General features: G+C 42.5%; 1 protein-coding gene across 7 annotated transcripts in view; it reads left to right on the forward strand.

Annotated features, from left to right (window-relative positions):
* Positions 1 to 18355, forward strand: part of fars2 (phenylalanyl-tRNA synthetase 2, mitochondrial) — a 577514-nt gene that overhangs the window by 129743 nt on the left and 429416 nt on the right. Inside the window, exon 1 of one of the 7 annotated variants that reach the window (XM_085989237.1) lies at positions 9150 to 9307. The exons of the other annotated variants lie outside the window; for them this stretch is intronic. The gene's annotated coding sequence lies outside the window, so the exon portion shown is untranslated. Of the gene's footprint in view, positions 1 to 9149; positions 9308 to 18355 lie in introns of those variants that run through there. 7 annotated transcript variants of the gene reach the window in all.

An 18355-nucleotide genomic window follows, 5' to 3' on the forward strand; every position in this document is an offset into this window, starting at 1 on the left:
AGAAGAAAAATCAACAAATGGGAGAGACTGAGAAGACAAAAAGAGAATGAGGAAGTCAAATAAAGAATTGAGAAAAGGCAGACTAGTAAAATTGTTGCACAGCAACTGAGAGATGATTAATGGAATAACTGAATTGTACGGAGTGTTCATATTCTGGTGCTTGCAAGAGTTTATCAATAGGTGTTCAAGTGCAGGCTGTTTGTACATTATACTTTTTTTCTGCTGTTGCTGAGACACTCTAACCTCCAAAGATTGACATTAAAAAGGCTCCAGAATGACATATAAGGGGCGATTCTGCGATTCCCATGCTTCCAGCCGACAGTGAGGCTTGCAGAGAGCATGATTTCGAGATTTAGGGCCACGATATTGTAGCCTTCGATGTCCAGTGCTCCATGCGAGCATGGCTTCCCCACTGGGATCACCCCTAAAGTGGCATACGTTGTATTGGGAATACAATTTAGATAAAAGAAAAACAAAACACAGATGTTGGTAATCTGAAATTAAGAAAACTGAAACTGCAGACAGGTTCATCTTCATTTGAAAGAGACAAATTAATGTTTTGTGTGTAACCTTTCATCTTTGTATTCTGAGGCATAGAAGTGAACTGTATAAAGTAGAATTACAATAATAAGTTGCATATTTACTTTAGATTGATGCAGCAGGATTTTGAAACAATGAAGTTGAAACACTATTAGAATTTTGCTAGTTGTAAAATCCAACCAATTGAAAATAATGTTCAGAAATCTAGTTAGTTGATTAGTGTTTGTTTAGCTTAGTAGGCATAGGGATCTGCAGGAACAGTAGAGTGCAGTGTGGGAGCTGTGCTTGAGCTTGTGCTGTGGCACCTGGATTTTTCCTTTGTGGTCCTCTGACCACAAACCAGTTTTCAGATCAACCCGACAAATATGGTCTTAGCACTGAGCTCCTCTTAATGGTTATTTTTTGTCTTTGCAATATTCCAAACGTAGCAAATTGGAGACTGTTGCAGAAACTGCAGTTGTATAAGAACATTAGTCTATTAGAGTTTAAAATGAATGGACAGAAAAGGTAAGGCTGGCAAGCACAGAAGCAAAAAGCCTGGCTACGCTCTCTTAAATATTCAATATTAAATATCTGTTGATGGGGGGGCGGGGGAGGGCAATACAGGAAAGCACATTACTTATACTTTTGAAGATGCATTTGTTTGGAGTTTTGTGAATCAATGCAAGTTTGTGATTTAAAAAAAAAACTGCAGCTGCAAGTAAGAACATAAGAAATAGGAGCAGGCCATACGGCCCCTCGAGCCTGCTCCACCATTGAATAAGATCATGGCTGACCTTCTACCTCAACTCCACTTTCCTGCTCTATCACCATATATTTGGAAATAAAAACAAAAAATACTTAAATTGTACAGTAGATCTGGACAATTGAGATTGTAGAAAACATTAAAGTTCTCATGGCACTATTTGATGAAGAGAAGGCAATTGTCCCAGTGTCCAGGCCAACATTCTTCCCTCAACCAACACCAAGCAAATAAAAACAGAGTGATTGGTCATTTATCCCATTGTTGTTTGAGATGTTGCTTGCACAAAATAGCTGTCACATTTGCCGACATAACAGCCACTTCACCTCATTGTGTGAAGCACTTTGAGGCGTTTGATGTAAAAAATACTATTGAAACACAAGTATTATTTATATTTATTACTTTCCACTTCTCTGTCGGGGAGACATTTTGCCTTTTTTTATTTGGTCAGAGTTTCAGTTAAATAAAACATTTAATAGTATGAAAAAGCAACTTTATTCTTTTCATTTGAATTTCTAAATAGAATAGTGACCCTGCTATAAATACCTAACGTTACAACATGGTCTATAATAATGATATATAAAAGTGCTAGCAAACCTATGGCACGTGTGTTTAATGTAGCAGGAACAATCAAGTGTAGTGACACATGGGAAGCTGGGATTGGAATTTTTTTTTAAATGCTAATTGTTTTGTCCTAGTGCAGAAAGCAGAGCCTGGAGCAGGGAGAAGTTGGTCATTCAACAACATGATCAATCTACATTTCTCCACATTGTGGCACTTGAACTTACTGATATATAGATTGGTCTAGATTTTACTGGAGCGGGGCATCTCTCGGTGTGCTTGTTCCCTCACCCTTCAGCTTGAAAATTTTTTGCCCTGCAGATTGCTGGAGGTGCTGATTATAGCGTGGTGAGGTCAGTGGGGCATCTGGGACCTTAGTGAACACAGGGGCCAACAGCGTATCTCCTTAACCAATTAGATTTATTAAGGATTAAGAAAAAAACAGATGAATGGTGGAGAAGGAAATAGTGAATTAGATTCAAATCGGGTACAGAAAGAGAAATAAAGACCGGAATTTTTCGGGGGGTCAGCAGGCGGGATCGGTGGTGGGTCGGGTGAAAAATTTGATTTTTTTTTAACAGCGGGTCAGCTGGGAAATTTGATTTTTTTGACAGAGGGTTGGGAACCCGCTGTCATCCCGCCACGACGCGCCTTTCCCAATGGCGCGTCTGTGATCTCAGATCGGACCTGACCCGCAGAGGCGGGCGACCCAATTAAAGCAATTAATTCGCTTGTTGGCCGACCCTTAATAATGGTTTTTAACCTTGCCTTTTAACTTTAACTGCTCTCCCATGGGATCCAGGCTGCTCGTGGACCATGTCTGTTAACCTGGCCATTGAATCAGCTGGTTAGTTGACAGCTTGAAATGTACTATAAAAGCTCCCACCTCACAGCTGTTCACTTTCCAAGTGCAGAAGCTGTTGTTTACTCCATTTGGAACACAGATTGAGCTTTATGTAGGCTGCAAGTGTTTGGAGCAAACTCTCCATCCAGTGTCACCTCATTGGAACAACCTCTCACCATTGACAGATTGCATCTGTCATTTCAACTTCACCTGCCATCTATTCCATCAGCATGGGTACTGTTTATACTGTTTCACCTTGGTCCTCAGAATCTGACCACGATCAACCCCAACACAGCAGCACTAGTCACACCAGCAGCACCAACAACAACACCAACCTTCTCCGCAATCAACTGATGGTGCACAGGACACAGTGCATCAGCACCAGAGCACATTGCTGTCCGGTACGCCAGGGATGGCCTCACCATAGCCAGGTTTACTTCACTTGATGCTATACACCCTGGCTGCCACATGATGCACCAGGTTGACACCACCCCACACCAACATCATAAAGCATCCCTACAATGCCCAAGCCATTCCTTTCACACTCATCACCATTGTGGGGGGGGGGGGTGTACCCTTATGTCTCACCATTCACTGCAACTCACTAAGCCACTTCCATAGGTGCACACAAACCTGTCCAAGAACACAGTGTTGAAAATAAAGATTTTTATGTTTGACACCACATTAACAGAAATTTTACATGAACATTGGATAAAAGACCCAAGTGGCTACCCTTGTGTGTTGCTAGTTGGTATGTTTGCACTAGGATAAGGGTGAGTGTGAGGGGTGGCTAATGAGATGGGGATGTGATAATGTAGACAGAGAGAGAAGGATGGGTGGGGGTGCAAGGTAAGTTGGTGTGAATAAGGATGTGCAGGAGTCGGGTAGGGAAGGCAGAGTGATAGTGATGTGATGAGAGGCACAGCAGGATGAAGGTGAGTGTGGCTTTGTAATCGCGTTTCCTGATCTAATGAGATAATTGAAAGGTTTGCGCCACTGCACCCAGGTCCTCCTGACGACCTCCCTGCTTGTGACCTCCTCTGCAATGTGCAACCAGGCTGTCTTGGTCTCCTGGGGAGGTCTCTTCCACCCATCGGAAGGGAAGAGGACCTCCCTGCGTGCTCTGACTCCTTCCGTAAGCATATAGAGGGAGTCATGGTAGAACCTGGGTGCAGCCCTGCACCTTTGTGCAGTGTTTGTCAGTGTTTGCAGCTCTTCAGTGCTATAGAACACTGACAGCACAAACGTCAAAAGTAAGGTGGCCATGGTCCCTTTAAGGAAACCGGCTCAAGACGCGTCATGAATGACGTCACCAAACCCGCTCCATCTAATTGGGCTGGGAAACGCGCTGGGCGGGCTTATAAAGCCCCATTGAGGTAAGTTCATTTTATGCATTGGGGCCACGACCTGACACTGGCCACAGGTGAACAAAATCTCGGCCAAAGAGAGGGAAAGAAAGATTGGATTAAGAAAGAAAAAAGAGACAAAGGAAAAGTAAGAGAAAAATAATTAATTAAAAAAATCTCTAACAATTTACTACCTGTAGGAATGAAACTCCACAGTGTAAACTGTTCCCTTTCTGGGCAGGAAGGAGAGGTTGAGTGGCATTGCAGGAACATAAATATCATTATTAAATAGTTAAGTTAAATATTGTTAAGTAGCAGCCCTGATTTTCTGAGACATGTTTAATTAGCAATTAATGTGCAAATGTAGCAATTTCATGAAACTCAAGGGAGGGGGTGGGGTGTGTGGTTTGAGGGCAAGCTCTCATTTTCAAGAGGCTAACGGCAGAGAGGCACAAATCGTCCAGCAACTTGTGGTGATTCACAATTCACGGTATTTATTCCTTGCCACAAATTGCTGGATGATTTACACATTAATGGCATGCACATTAAACTCGCCGTTACTGTGGCAGCAAAATCTGGGTTCCTATCTAAAAGAGAGACCATGTATAAAAGCACATCTGGTTGTCGTGTACTTATTGTATGCATTGCAAAGACAGTCTTACAGAGAGGGTCTAGTGTAAAAACTGCATGCAATATATTTTAATGTGTTATAACCAAAGACTGAAACTCTTGTGAAATGAGATTTCCTATTTGAAATTTTGGACCAGAATTTGCTGGGAAAATAACAACGAATGAGCCGTTATTGGTGAGTTTTAAAAAACTGGATACAGTGTGAGTTGCGAATTGCCACAAATTGCTGGACAATTTGCGCTGCTCCGCCTTTAGCCCTGCAAAAACTGGAGCTTGCTATTAACCTCCCCATGAGTTTCAAGAAATAAGTGCATTTGAGCTGTTAAAACAAATGGAACTCACCACAGAAAGCTAGTGCTGGTATTTAACGAAATAACAGCCCTTTAAATGACCAGATTTGTGTTCCAGCAATGACACTCAACCTCAGAGGCCCAGAAAGGGAACAAATGAAACTGTGATGTCTCATTCCTCCAGGTAGTAAATTGTTCCTCGAGGTTTTTTAAATTATAATTTTTATAAAAATTCTAACTTTTCCTTTCTGACTTTTTTTCTCTTAATACAGGAAACTTTGTGCTATCCGGCACCCACGGGACCGAGCTGCTGCCGTTGCCTAAAAAGTGCCGTACTCTCCAGAGTTAATGTTGAGAGATACGGAGATTCTTATCTCCGTATTTGACAACAAACACTTGCTTAGCAACAGCTTCTAAACACTCGGGTGTGGTCCTAAAGCTCTGTAGCTGAAGCTGTTGCTATAGCTACAGACCTTGCACAGCTTGACTGTTCAAACAAAGCAAAAATAACAAACAAAAAGAATAAAAAACGGCTGCTGATTTTTGCCGGTGGCTCCAGATTGCCGGATAGCTCACCTCCGGAGAGCACAAAGTTTCCTGTACAATCTTTCTTTCCCCATTTTTTTCCCTCACACTTCAGCTTGAAAAATGTTTGTGCCGCAAATTGCTGGAAGTGCGAGTTGATAACTGGGGCATCTGTTGAATGGTGAACGATGGGTCCAACAGTCTATCTCCTTAACCAATTAAATTTATGGATAGAGAAAGAAACAGAGGAATGGCGGAGAAGGAAATAGGGTGAATTAGAGTCAAATTAGATACAGAAATTAACGGGAACCCCAGTTATTTTTCACCTCTTTAGCCCAAGCCAGCGGAGGTCAATTTTTGCTGTCCAGCAGTTAGAACTGTGGAGTCTCCCTCCTGCAGGTAGTACATTGTTCGTAGAGGTTTTTTACATTTAAAATTTTTTAAAGATATATTATACTTTTACTTAATTTTTTCTCTCTCTTAATCCAATCTTTCCCTCTCTTTATTTCTCTTTCTGTATCAAATTTGACTTTAATTCACTTTATTTTCTTCTCCATCCTTAAATCTAATTGGTTAAGGAGATAGACTGTTGGTCCAGTTGTTCACTAAGGTCCCAGATTTCCTGTTGCCATCACTTTGCCGTTATCAAATCGCACTTCCTGCAATTTGCGGGGCAAAAAATGTTCAAGCTGAGGAAAAAAATCCAACTCACAATATGGATTTCACTTTGTGAAGTCTGGACCTCCTTCAGGCTTTAAGTCACTATAAATATTAGTCTGGGGAAAACAAAACAACCACAAACATTAATGGAGTAGATATTGACTGACTCTGTTTGCTGGTTTTAATAGCATTTTATCAGCAAACTTGGAACGCAGCCATGCTGCAAGAAACCTTTAGGACTGAAAGAATTTGCAGACTATTGCACAGGAACACAATTTAAGCAGGAATTATTGTAGTGTGGACAGTTGGAAGGGGATTGTGTTTGATAGTGTTGTTTTGTACAGGTTCTCCTCAGCAGCTGCTTTCCTTTTGACTTCCACCTGGAAGGCTGGCAGGAGTACACATGCTGACTGGGAAACCTCTTATAATTAGAAAACAGCAGGAAGGGCGTGTGACCTTTCTAACATCTGTTTCCATGATCAATCGAAAGTCTGATGCTCAGGTGTTTGTTCCACTGCATGTTATTTTAACTGGAAGTACAAGTGTGCCCTGGCTGTAGGGACAAGCACAATAAAACCCCTGGTTATCGTTAGTCTAATGACCAACCTGCGCCTATCTTTCTTGAAGGTGGGGGACATAAAATGACATACCTGACGATGCAAGATTGGTTCTAAGATAACCCTTATGATGGCGGGGATTCTTCCTGCTTAGCTTCAAATAATCCAGTAAACCAGTGGCTTAATGCATAGTTTCTGGTTGGACAAGAAATTTACCAGTGCTCTGTGCTGGTAAACTGCTCAGATTTAGCTGGTTAAACTCCAGCAGTACCCCAGGGCATCACATTTGGGGGTTTGTAAGGCTTCACTCTTGTGAAGAAAGATGAGATACTATTCTTGAAGCTTGCTTTGAGTTTTGTTGGAGACTCTTAAGCATGGCATTGAGACAGTTGGCTTACTAAAAGTTCAATGTAAGTTTCAAGAATAATGGCCCAGAAATTCGGGTCGGGGGCTTCCCGCGGGTGCAAGCCCCCGACCTGCACTTACCTTGCGCGCCGGCAGTTGAGCTGTAGGGCCCCATGGAATTCCGATCCGGGGCCTGGCCCAGCTGCCGGTCCGCAGTGCTTGCATGTCCCAGGGGCGCAGTTAGTTCGATGCGTCCCCTGGGATCACGTGGGCCATGGGCAGCCAATCGGAGCAGGGAATGCTCCATTCATAAGTATTGACGGAAAGACCTGTCAAGACTTATAAATACTATGGCCCCAAAATAGCAGTAAACCTTCAAATAAATTTTAAAAAAATCACACCTTTTTAAATAAACTATAAATTACATTAAATAACTATTTTAAACAATTTTAATTTTTGAAAAAAATAATTTTATATTCTAACGGGGCTAAAAATAAACTTACCTTGCTTTAAAGTATTTAAAAATAATAAACCTGTGGAAAAAATGTTTTAATTTTAATTAATTGACCACTTACCTTGTAAAAAGCAGGCCTCACGCCTGCTTTTTACATTTCTAAATTCTAAAGACTTACCCTCCCGGAGAAACCTGTTTGAAAAAAAAACGTAAGTTCAAAGCGCACGCGCAGACTCCCCCGCGCATGCGTTCGACCTCTGAACCCCTGCTTTCAGAGGGATGGAAGTGCCGGTTTCCCGCGCATGCGCAGTGCATGCAGGAAACCGGCATTTCCATCGGGCCCACGGGTGAGTACCCCGTGCGTACTCACCTGTGGTGACCCAAATTTCTGGGCCAATGTCTCTTCATTCTCCTCGGCACCATGCAACCCCTCTGGTGTGAACATTAACTTTAGTAACTTCAGACTATCTGTATCCTCCATTTCAAACTGGTCTTAATTTCACACCCAACCCCCAAGTTTTTCCATGTTTTCCATCCCTCCCATTTTCTCGCATTTCTCTCAGCCTCCCTCTTACTTTGATTTTAGTAACACCTTAGTCTCTTTAATACCTTAATGTTTCTGTCCATTACTTGACTGAGATGATCTGTTCCATCATTCTGCTCAAGATTCCTTTCTGGGTTGCTGTGTTTTTAAATATATAAACACACACATTTCATATATGTCTTCCAGGTGTCTTTCTACTTGTCCAAATGTTGATCTAAAATGCGTAATGCTGTTGAAAATAATATCCTTAACTATCATACAGATGTTCCAGTAGAAAGGTTCCAGGTGACATGGCACATTACAACTCCAGTGTGCTATGCTACAGAGTAGTTGGATATTAATTTACATCTGCTACTTCTACATAGAGATTGAGTTAAGGCCAGGCACTTTTACTCCGAGAAAAGGACTTGCCCTAAGTTGCTTTTGTATCCCTACTAATGGCCAGATACAGAACAGTATCATTGCCTAGTTTGAGATCGAACACCCGCTCTCTTGGCTGTTACCTACTACTTTCCGAGAGGCTAAATCTGTGAACGTGAAAGGGTTGCAGCAGGGACTGCAAACATTTAAATGTAGCTCTGTTTGCTTTCTCCAGTACAATATTTTGGAGCAGAAAATTGTGAAGCGTTTTGTTTTGCTGATGTTAGCGACATTCTAGGCCACAAAGCTGGGAGAGGGCGGGACCTTCAAAATAAGAACTTCTATGCTTTGTCTAGTGTTAAAAGAAATCTTATGTACTCAGCTGGTGCTCCATTCCACCAGTTTGGGTGCCTGTGGATTTTTAAAAATTAAGCAGTTGGGGAGCACTTTACACTGAATACTTTATTTAATTTACAGACTACGCAGCAGGTGCTTCAGCACACAAGCTCTATGTGGTGTGACCAATGAGAGAATATGCAGGAGAGATATGTAAAAAAATATATAACATTGGAGTTACTTACTGTTTCCCCCCCCCCCCCCCCCCCCCCAAATTGTGTTTGCAGTCCCTCTCGTTCTCCCTTTTGTTTTCTGGCTTTCAGAGCTGTTTTCTTTCACCTTTTCCCTTTTCCAAGATTCTGAAAATTTCTTCTTCTGTGACTTATTTCTCGCTCATATTTGTTCTTTTATCAGCTTTACTCTCCTTGAGTGATTTTTTTTTTACTAAAGCACTCCGACCTTGTTGCTGTTCTCCTTGCATCCCACTGCATGGTGACCAGTTCACGACCACATTGGATGATGGGTAGACGAGGATGCCACCATGTAGTTAAGCAACCATGGTCAACAAATGAGGTAGGAGACACTATCAAGCTAAAAGAAAAGACATACATAAATGCAAGAAAAACTGAAAATCTAGCAGACTGGGAGAGCTATAAAATGCAACAAAGGGATACAAAGAAAGTAATAAGAAGTGCAAAAAGGGAATATGTAAAAAAAACTTCCAAAGGATATCAAAAGTATTTCTAATTATATTGAGTGCGTAGATATAGGCTAATTAAAGATGGATACAGACGAGATTATAATGGATAATAAAGAAAGGGCAGACTTGTTAAATATGTACTTTGTATCTGTTTTCACAGTGGAGAAAGTGGACAAGGGAACCTAAAAATAAATCAAGGCAAAAAACTTAGGCTGCAATTTTATTAATGGAGGCGGGTTGGGTGCGGGTCAAGTGGTTTCCGGCTACCAGTCCCGCCCCCCAACTGCATCCGGCCCACGGACATGATTTTACCTTGATTGACCTTGTTAAGCCTGCGCTGCGGGCTTGTCGGCCAATTAAGAGGAAATGGGTCAGATGACGTCAATTGATGACGCGCCATCTGCCGGTTTCCTTAAAGGGACCATGCACAATTTTATTTTGACAGTTGATTTCTCAGTGTTTGACAGCATTGAGGTGCTGAAAACACTGACAATCACTGCACAAAGATGAACTCTTGCACCCAGGCTCTCCAATGACTCCCTCCATAGGCTGGAATAGATGGCATCTGCGATCTGTCACTGGTGAGAGAGGTTCTCCCAATGAGGTGGCACTGGACATGGATTTAAAACTTGTAACCTAAAGAAAAGTGTAAATGCATTAAAAATGCAGTTCCCAACATTTTCTTTCCTCTGAGACTCACCATGTGCAACATTGGATTCTTCACACCACTTCTGCAGCTGTCATCAATCCAGAAACAGAAACATAGAAGATAGGAGTAGGCCATTCAGCCCCTCGAGCCTGTTCCGCCATTTAATGAGATCATGGCTGATCATCCAAATTCAGTACCCTGTCCCTGCTTTCTCCCCATATCCCTTGATCCCTTTAGCCTTAAGAAATATATCTAACTCCTTCAATATATTTAATGAATTGACCTCAGCTGCCTTGTGTGGTAGAGAATTCCACAGGTTCACTACTCTCTGGGTGAAGAAATTCCTCCTGATCTCAGTCCTAAATGGGTTACCCCTTATCTTTAGACTGTGACCCCTGGTGCTGGACTCCCCCACCATCGGGATCATCCTTCCTGCATCTAGTCTGTCTAGTCCTGTTAGAATTTTATAAGTTTCAATGAGACCCCCTCTCATTCTTCTAAACTCCAGCAAATATAAGCCTGATCGACCCAATCTCTTCTCATACGTCATTCCTGCCATCTCGGGTATCAGTCTGGTGAATCTTTGCTGCACTCTCTCCATGGCAAAAACATCCTTCCTCACATAAGGTGACCAAAACTGCACACAATACTCAAGGTGTGGTCTCACCAAGGCCCTGTACAACTGCAGCAAGACATCCTTGCTCCTGTACTCGAATCCTCTCGCTATGAAGGTCAACATACCATTTGCCGCCTTAACCGCCTGCTGCACCTGCATGCTTACCTTCAGCGACTGGTGCACAAGGACACCCAGGTCTCGTTGCACTTCCCCTTTTCCCAATCTATTGCCGTTCAGATAATAATCTGTCTTCCTGTTTTTGCCACCGAAGTGGATAACCTCGCATTTACCCACATTATACTGTATTTGCCATGCATCTGCCCAATCACCCAACCTGCCCAAATCATACTGGAGTTTCTCTGCATCCTCCTCACAGCACACACGCCCACCCAGCTTTGTGTCATCTGCAAACTTGGAGATACATCTAGGTCCCTCATCTAGATCATTTATATATATATATTGTGAATAACTGGGGTCCTAGCACCGATCCCTACGGTACCCCACTAGTCACTGCGTGCCACTCGGAAAAAGACCGGTTTATTCCAACTCTTTGCTTCTTGTCTGCCAAGCAGTTCTCTATCCAAGACAGTACCTTACGCCCAATCCCATGTGCTTTAACTTTGCACGCTAATCTCTTATGCAGGACCTTATCGAAAGCCTTCTGAAAGTCCAAATACACCACATCCACTGGTTCTCCCTTATCTATTCTACCGGTTACATCCTCAAAAAATTCCAGTAGATTGGTCAAGCATGATTTACCTTTTGTAAATCCATGTTGACTTCTTCTGATCCTGTCACTGTTTTCCAAATGCTCTGCTATTACATCTTTTATAATCGACTCTAGCATTTTCCCCACTACCGATGTCAGACTTACCGGTCTATAATTCCCCATTTTCTCTCAACCACGTTTTTTAAGTAGTGGGGTAACATTAGCTATCCTCCAATTCATGGGAACTGTTCCAGAGTCTATAGAATTTTGAAACATTACAGCAGACTCACAACACGCTACACTTACCTGGCGTGGTGTCCGAATGTTGGGAAACCCGAGCCAGAAGCGGCAAAATTCAAAAATAGGCTGTCAACTACTGGCAACTACTTGTTAATAGGCAGGTAGTTGCCTTTAATCTTCTTCCCACCGCTAGGTGTCGGGCCCATATGCAAATTGGGGACTCGACACTTGGGAAAATTGTTTGGAGGTGGGTTGACGGCGGGATCGCAACCCGCTGTCACTCAAAACGATTTTAACCTTTGACCCGCCTCCAAACCCGTCCTCTGAGCGCCAGCAAAATCCAGCCCTTAGTCAGTTTAATATAAGTAACAAAAAATGATGATGGAGAAAATAATGCGACTTAACATGCTCAAATCTCTAGGATCTGGGTATTAAAAGAAATAGATAAGGAAATTGCAGATGCATTAGTCATAATTTTACAAAGCTCTCCAGATTTGGGAATTGTGCTTTTGGATTGTATAATTGTAATTGTTACTCCATTATTTAAGAAGGGAGGGAGGAAGAAACCAGGTAACAGTTTAAGATTAATTGTGGGAAAGATACTGAAACCTATCATCAGAGACAGAATGAGTGAGTACTTGGACAAGTATGAGCTGATCAAAGACAGTCAGCATGAATTTGTGAAGAGTAGTCCATGTCTGACTAATCTAGTTGATTTTTTTGATGGTGGACAGGGGAGTGTCTACGGATGTTGCCTATATGGAGTTCTGGAAGGAATTTGATAAGGTTCTGCACAAAAGATTATTAGCAAAAATAAGAACGCATAGTAACCAATGCTCCCCTTAATTTTTTTTGGGTGCGTGGTACTTTTAAGGGGCTGCGCGGCCCATTCACAGTTACTTACCATCGGAAAAGCCGGTCCTGGGCTGCGCGGGACTGGCAGAGAGCTGCGCAGCCGTGCAGCTTAGAGGGAATGTTGATGGTAATCTCGTGACATGGGTCAGTAATTGGTTGAGATGTAGGAGATAGAGAGTAGGGATAAAGGTTTTGCTCTCTGATTGGTGGGATGTGGCAAGTGGTGTTCTCCAATGATCTGTACTGGGGCCTCAGCTTTTCACCGTACATATTAATGACTTGGTGAAGGAATAAAGAGTTGTATATCCAAGTTTGCAGATGGTACTGTGTTAGGAGGCACAGTAAGTTGTGTGGATGGGAGCAGGAAGTTGCAAAGGGACATAGACAATTAAGTGAGTAGGCAAAATAATGGAGTTGCAGTTCAATGTAGGGAAGTTTGAGGTCATCCACTTTGAATGTGAGAAAGACAAATTGGAATATTTTCTTAATGGTGGGAGACTAGGAGCTATGGAGGAGCAATGGTATTTAGGTGTCCACGTACACAACTCATCAAAGCTAGCACACAAGTACAAAAAGTAATAAAAATACTAATGGAATGTTGGCCTTTATCTCAAGGGGATTGAAATTAAAAAATGAGGAAGTGATGCTTCAGTTTTACAGAGCCTTGGTCAGATGCTATCAGGAGTACTGCATTCAGTTTTGGCCATCAAATCTCAGGAAAGATATATTGGCTTTGGAAGGGGTACAGCGCAACTTCTCCAATGCACTTTATTATGGTTATGTTTATGTTTATGTTTATGTATTACAAGCCAAATGAATGTTGAATGTTAAATGTCTTAATCTAAATGTACACTCTCGGGAGCCGCAAGCCTACATTTCGTTGTACTGCACTTGTGCACTAACAATGACAATAAAGTTGATTATGATTGTTGATTATGATTATGATTAAATTATGAGGACAGGTTGCACGAACTTGTCTTGTATTCTCTTGAGTTTAGAGGGTTGAGGGGTAATTAATTGAGGTATTTAAAATGATAAAGGCATTATATAAATACAAGTTGTTGTTGTTCATTATAACTTCCTTGCTTTTGTACTGTATGCCTCTATTTATAAAGCCCAGGATCCCATATGTTTTTTTAACTGCTTTCTCAACCTGCCCTGCCACCTTCAACGATTTGTGCACATACACCCCCAGTCTCTCTGTTCATGCACCCCCTTTTAGAATTGTACCCTTTAGTTTATATTGCCTCTCCTCGTTCTTCCTACCAAAATGTATCACTTTGCACTTTTCTGTGTTAAATTTTATCTGCCACGTGTTCGCCCATTCCACCAGTCTGTCTATGTCCTCTTAAAGTCTATTACTATCCTCCTCACTGTTCACTATAGTTCCAAGTTTTGCATCATCTGCAAATTTTGAAATTGTGCCCTTTACACCCAAGTCTAAGTCATTAATATATATCAAGAAAAGCAGTGGTCCTCGTACCAACCCCTGGGGAACCCCACTATATACCTTCCTCCAGCCCGATAAACAACCGTTCACCACTACTCTCTGTTTCCTGTCACTTAGCCAATTACGTATCCATGCTGCCACTGTCCCTTTTATTCCATGGGTTTCAACTTTGCTGGCAAGCCTATTATGTGGCACTTTATCAAATGCCTTTTGGAAGTCCATGTACACCACATCAACCGCATTGCCCTCATCAACCCTCTCCATTACCTCATCAAAAAACTCAATCAAGTTAGTTAAACATGATTTGCCTTTAACAAATCCGTGCTGACTTTCCTTAATTAATCCACACTAATCCAAGTGACTGTTAATTTTGTCCCGGATTATTGTTTCTAAAAGCTTTCCCACTACCGAGGTTAAACTGACTGGCCTGTAGTTGCTGGGTTTACCCTTGCATTACAACAGTGACTACACTCCAAAAGTACTTCATTGGCTGGAAAGCGCTTTGAGATGTCTGGTGATCGTGAAAGGTGCTGTATAAATGCAAGTCAGTGAGTCAGTACTTTTTTGAACAAGGGTGTAACATTTGCAATTCTCAAGTCCTCTGGCATCACCCCAGTATCTGAGGAGGATTGGAAGATTATGGTCAGTGCCTCCACAATTTCCACCTTTACTTCCCTCAGCATCCTGGGATGCATCCCATCCGGTCCTGGTGACTTATCTACTTTAAGTACAGCTAGTCTTTCTAATACCTCCTCTTTATCAATTTTTATCCCATCCAGTATCTCAACTACCTCCTCTTTCACTATGACTTTGGCAGCATCTTCTTCCTTGGTAAAGACAGATGCAAAGTGCTCATTTAGTACCTCAGCCATGCCCTCTGCCTCCATGCGTAGGTCTCCATTTTGGTCACTAATCTGCTCCACTCCTCTTACTACCCATATATACCTATAGAAGACTTTTGGATTCCCTTTCAAGTTAGTTGCCAATCTATTCTCATACTCTCTCTTTGCCCCTCTTATTTCCTTTTTCACTTCCCCTCTGAATTTTCTATATTCAGCCTGGTTCTCACTTGTATTCTCAACCTGACATCTGTCATGTGCCCCCTTTTTCTGCTTCATCTTTCTCTCTCTTTCGTCATCCAGGGAGCTCTGGCTTTGGTTGCCCTACCTTTCCCCTTCGTGGGAATGTACCTCGACTATACCCATACCATCTCCTCTTTAAAGGCAGCCCATTGTTCGATTACAGTTTTGCCTGCCAATCTTTGATTCCAATTTACCCGGGCCAGATCCGTTCTCAACCCACTGAAATTGGCCTTCCTCCCATTAAGTATTTTTACTGTAGATTGCTCCCTGTCCTTTTCCATAGCTAATCTAAACCTTATGATACTGTGATCACTGTTCCCTCAATGTTCCCCTACTGACGCTTGCTCTACTTGACTCACCTCATTCCCCAGAACCAGATCTAGCAATGCCTCCTTCCTTGTTGGGCCAGAAACGTACTGATCAAGAAAGTTCTCCTGAATACACTTCAGAGATTCTTCCCCCTCTCTGCCCTTTACACTATTACTATCCCAGTCTATATTAGGATAGTTGAAGTCCCCCATAATCAGTACTCTATAGTTCTTGCACCTCTCTGTAATTTCCCTGAAAATGTTCTCCTCTATATCCTTCCCACTAGTTGGCGGCCTATAGCATACACCTAGTAATGTAATGGCACCTCTATTGTTTCTTAACTCTAAACAAATAGATTCTGTCCTTGACCCCTCCAGGACATCCTCTCTCTCCAGCACTGTAATATTCCCCTTAATCAATACTGCCACCCCACCTCCTTTCTTTCCTTCCCTATCTTTCCTGAACACCTTTATATTCAGGAATATTTAGTACCGAATCTTGCCCTTTTTTGAGCCAGCTCTCCATTTTCACCACTACATCATATTCCCCTGTATCTATTTGCGCCTGCAGCTCACCAACCTTATTTACGACACTTTGTGCATTCACACACATGCACTGTAAACCTACTGTAAACCTATCTTAGACCTCCTTGTAGTCTCTCTTAGTCTGACCTGACCTAATACCGTACTATTTCTTACTCTAGTGCTATCTGTCTCTTCCAATCCTTTGTGCACCTTGTTTCTCCTTTCTAATGCTACATCCTGGTGCCCATCCCCCTGCCAAATTGGTTTAAACCCTCCCCAACATTGGTCTCAGTTCTGTTGAGGTGCAACCCATCTGGCCTCTAGTGGTCCCACCTCCCCCAGAACCGGTCCCAATGTCCCTGGAATCTAAAGCCCTCCCTCCTGCACCATCTCTCCAGCCATGCATTCATCTGCTCTATCCTCCTATTTCTATATCACTAGCTCGTGACACCAGGAATAATCCGGAGATTACTACCTTAGAGGTCCTACTTTTTAATGTCTTTCCTAGCTCCCTAAAATCTGCCTGCAGGACCTCATCCCTCTTTCTACCTATGTCGTTGATACCGATATGGACCACAACCTCTCGCTGTTCAGCCTCCCCCCTTGGAATGTTCTGCAGCCACTCAGTGACATCCTTGACCCTGGCACTGGGGAGGCAACATACCATCCTGGAATCACGTCTGCATTCACAGAAACGCCTGTCTGTTCCCCTATCTATCGAATCTCCTTTTCCGATCTTCCTCCTCCCCCCTGTATAGCTGAGCCAACCGTGGTGCCACGGACTTGGCTATGGCTGTACTCCCCAAAGGAATCATCGCCCTCACCAATATTCACTGCAGGGAACTCCTGTACTACCTGGCTGGTCCTCCTTGTCTGTCTGATGGTCACCCATTCCCTCTCTGCCTGCACACCCTTATGCTGCGAGGTGACCACCTCCTGAAACGTGCTATCCACGTAGCTCTCAGCCTCACGGATGCACCGCAGTGACACCAGCTGCTGCTCAAGCTCCAAAACCTGGAGCTTGAGCTCCTCCAGCTGACGACACTTCCTGCACATGTGGTTGTCCAGGACACAGGAAGCGTCCTGGAGTTCCCACATGGCACAAGATGTGCATTCCATGGGACTGAGGTGCTCTGCCATGCCTCTACTTAATAGACTATTAAGTAACTTAACAGAAATAAACTTAAGACTTAAAAAAACATTATCTTGGGCTCTTGGTGCAAAAACAATTGTTGTAGGGTAACCTACATTAACTTAGATAAAGTATCTTACATTCAAATAATATATTTTCAGGGAACTGGCTAATTTGGCTTGGGGCATGATACTTTCACCTCTGGGACCTGGATTTGAATCTAGTCCAGACTGATTGGATAAAAGTCTGTTTTCCCTACTCGCTGTAGGCGTACTACATGAAATGCTATGGTGAAGTTTCAACACAGTTCTTGGCAGGTGAGGGCCATCAGCATAAAACTGTCTGTATTATTGCCAGAAATTAGCAGTAAATCTCACTCAAAGAGCTCAGAAGATTGGCCTGGTATGTGAAGTGGATTAAATCACACAGGCACATTAGAAGATGAGGCTTCGGCTATGTCATTTTATTGGGATAGAGTCAGGGGGAACTTGATGCCATTATTGGTTGCCCAAAGCGGCAAAGTTCCCAGCACTCACATCCCTCTCCTTGATACACACAAAAAACTCAGCAAAACCTAAATGAATAAAATAAATAGTATATAAAAACAGAAAATGCTGGAAATGCTCAGCAGGCCAGGCAGCATCTGTGAAGAGAGAAACAGAGTTAACTTTTCAGGTTGATGACCTTTCATCAGAACTGGAAAAAGTTAGAGATGTAACAGGTTTTAAGCAAGTGCAGGGCCAGGGAAAGGGGGGAGGGGAGGAAAGATCAAAAGGGAAGGCCTGTGATAGGTAGTAGGTACTTGCTTAAAATCTGTTACATCTCTAACTTTTTTCAAGCACTTTACATTGTGTAAAATTTTATTTTCCTTTCCCCGTTTAGTTTAGTGTCCTCTTTATCCATGTTTCCTTTATTTTTCCCCATAAATGCTTAACATCTTTATTCATTATTTCATAGTCAGATATCACTCCTCCAGTCAGATGGCTGGCCCACTTCCATGGCTCTCTTGTTCTGAAGCAGGAGTGTGTGGGCATTTCAGTATAGTAGTTGACTCTCTGCAATCTTTCTCTTACTAAGTGCCTCACCTCTACTCAAAACCCTCTTATAGAAATGAGTCATTAAGTGTGTGAATTTAGCTGTCATATAATCTTGACCTCTTGATTTTCTTTTGTTTAAAGTTAGACACACACACACACACACACGGAACAAGTTAATAAGTTGAAAGACTCATTATTTAACATCAACTTCTGTACAATGAGGAGTGTGGGTAAACCTATAGTTGGAACTTCTTATGAATGCTTTTACCATCTTGTGCTAGTGTTTCATTGCCGTATAGCAGGCTCTGCCACGGACAC

The sequence above is a fragment of the Somniosus microcephalus genome, chromosome 5, assembly GCF_052327205.1.
Source record: "Somniosus microcephalus isolate GS21.2 chromosome 5, FLI_Smic_1.0, whole genome shotgun sequence".
NCBI classification, from domain to species: Eukaryota; Metazoa; Chordata; class Chondrichthyes; order Squaliformes; family Somniosidae; genus Somniosus; species Somniosus microcephalus.